Source organism: Engraulis encrasicolus, chromosome 6, assembly GCF_034702125.1.
Source record: "Engraulis encrasicolus isolate BLACKSEA-1 chromosome 6, IST_EnEncr_1.0, whole genome shotgun sequence".
NCBI lineage: Eukaryota > Metazoa > Chordata > Actinopteri > Clupeiformes > Engraulidae > Engraulis > Engraulis encrasicolus.
In genome coordinates this window covers 18,939,891-18,942,313 of record NC_085862.1, presented here as the reverse complement: position 1 = coordinate 18,942,313, position 2,423 = coordinate 18,939,891, and the positions used below count along the sequence as shown (strand labels likewise).

General features: G+C 41.3%; 1 protein-coding gene across 2 annotated transcripts in view; it reads right to left on the bottom strand.

Moving 5' to 3' along the window:
* Positions 1-337: 337 nt before the first annotated feature.
* The window catches only part of nek7 (NIMA-related kinase 7), a 142,686-nt gene continuing 140,600 nt past the window's right edge, over positions 338-2,423 (bottom strand). For both annotated transcript variants that reach the window (XM_063200835.1, XM_063200834.1), the window contains exon 10: positions 338-2,423. This exon is cut by the window's right edge and continues 1,199 nt beyond it. The gene's annotated coding sequence lies outside the window, so the exon portion shown is untranslated.

Sequence of the window (2,423 nt, the reverse complement as noted above, 5' to 3'; positions counted from 1 at the left end):
GCTTTTTTTGTTCATGGCGACGGGGAGATTTACACACACGCACGCATACACACGAATGCACACACTCACACAATCACACACACACATACACGCACACACGCACACACGCACACACGCACACACGCACACACACACAGAGAAAAGACAGGGAGAATGGTCCGAGCCGTGTTTGATGTGTCTTGGTGTGTCTACTGTATACATCTACATCTATACGTCTGCCAGTAAAGATCAGTTGAGCAGCATGTGGGACGGCCTCCAGAGTCCAGATTCAGCATCTCTCAGCAGCCAGCCAGCCAGCCAGCCAGTGCTTCAAAGCCTGGAAGCCTGCATTGCTGTTTAGGTAACCTTCCTTCTAACTTCAGTGGCCCCTTTGCATGAGTCGCAAATAGCTTTCCTGTGATGGTACGTGTAGTATGGCATTTGTCCAAAAAATAGTGTCTGGGACGGAAGTCTCTGCTCTTGCCTTTCTGTCACGATGTGTAGGAATACATTTCTCTGAGGACTGCCAGCTGCCACTTACTTCCTGGTCCAGAGGAGCACAGCATAGCCAGACCAGGGGCCTTTTCACTATAACATGATATGAGTACATCGCGCAGTATGATGTTATTGGAGAAAACTCTAAGTGCCTTTCATCCTATGCAATATCCGTAAAATCACCTAGTAAATACCATCAATTCATAAAAGCCTCCATACGTAGCTAAATAAAATCTAACTTTTTTACATTATAATCTGTATAAACATTAAAAAAATATGCCATAGGGGGGAAAAATATTATCTCATATCATCTATTATTTATTGCGTACGTACGCCATAGGCCTGTGTGGCCTGTCTTGCCTATATCTGTGGCCTATATCTGTGGCTGTGGGCTACTGCGGTCCCAGACACACATGCAATAGTCTTGTGTCTAGTCTATAGGTCTTTCCTGTGCTTCTTTTAACAAGTCTTGCTAAGGGATGCAAAATGAAATTCAGTGAAAACTGACAAAAGAGTGGCTATTGTATCGAAACATATTGAATTCCATATATAATTTCAAAAGTCCCTATTCATTCTTCTGCAAGGGTGCAATCTTAGAAATGCTGCGGGACTTATAAGAAGCAAAGCTTTCTGGATCTCAGTGGAATCTGTGTGTGTAAATAAAGATTATTTTTGTGTATCTGGTTACAATTATTATTGGTGAATAATGATAACATAAAATTACCTGCCGAACTCCGCAAATGACTATAAATGAGGTTAATATTCAACAATAATTCAATAATAATTTCTTGACAGAGGTACGTGATTTTCAATGGTAAACTCTAAGGATATGTAGTCTAAGTAGTACTGTGTGCGCTCAAGAAAGACTCTGCATGACAAACAGCACCTTATGACTGCACGCCTTCATATACTGACATTGTGTGTTTGTGTTGTTCTGGTGAATTTATTTGTTGTAATTGCTTGTTGCATTTTGATGACAACCGGCTTGACTGACATGATTCATTAAATTAAAATGAGATGCGCTTCTCTCTTCCTTCGTGGAAAAACTCAATTTACAAATTTCTCCATGACAATCCAGATGCCAATCATCCCGCCTCGTCCATCTCTACACTGCACACTCCATCTCGAATCTAAAATGCATGAGCGTTTATTATGCTAAGGCGAGTAGCATGTAGCCCAACTGTCACGGCCGCAATGCAACATCGTCAACGTAAACAACAATTATAACAGATGAATGCACATTTAATGTGAAAGTTACAGTACGGTTCCAATGCTGACTGCAACCAACTGACCCAGACACGTCTACAGGTGGCCTTAATGTATTCCTAAATGAAATTAAGACTAGACTGACAAATTAAAAGTCCTTGCTGTAAAACTACCGTACATTCCTTCTGCCTGTACTCTCAACACATGGGATTTCGATAATCAGCTCATCCTAAGACATCAACTGGTTCTGTGAAATAAGCCCAAAGAAATATACGACTTCTATTGCCCTAACTTTAGGACAGTAGCTTTAGGACAGCCACTCAGCCGGTCTAACTTCCACCTGTCAATTGGTGCATCTCTGTAATACGCCCCCAGGTCTAATACCCTTGTTGTGAACTCTCAGACCTGGTCCATCATCTTAAACTGAGCTGCCTCACCACGGGGACATTTACTTATCATTCCATCATTTTCTCAAACATTTGTCTTCCACATCATATAACCAAATTGTTATATACGACGGCGGAGCGTCACACTAAGTATAACTACTGTGTTACAAACTCTGCATTTCCTCTAAACTACAATACTACCTTAGCATAGTAAAGTATTTCCTATTGCACTCTGTGTTTGTGTGGTGCTGAGAGTCTGCTGGAGTGGGTACCCGTTACCCATTACCTGTTATCTGTGTTGTACAATGTGGTCGAAACACTTCTGATTTTAAAAACAAAGTTCAAAGGTTTTGATTG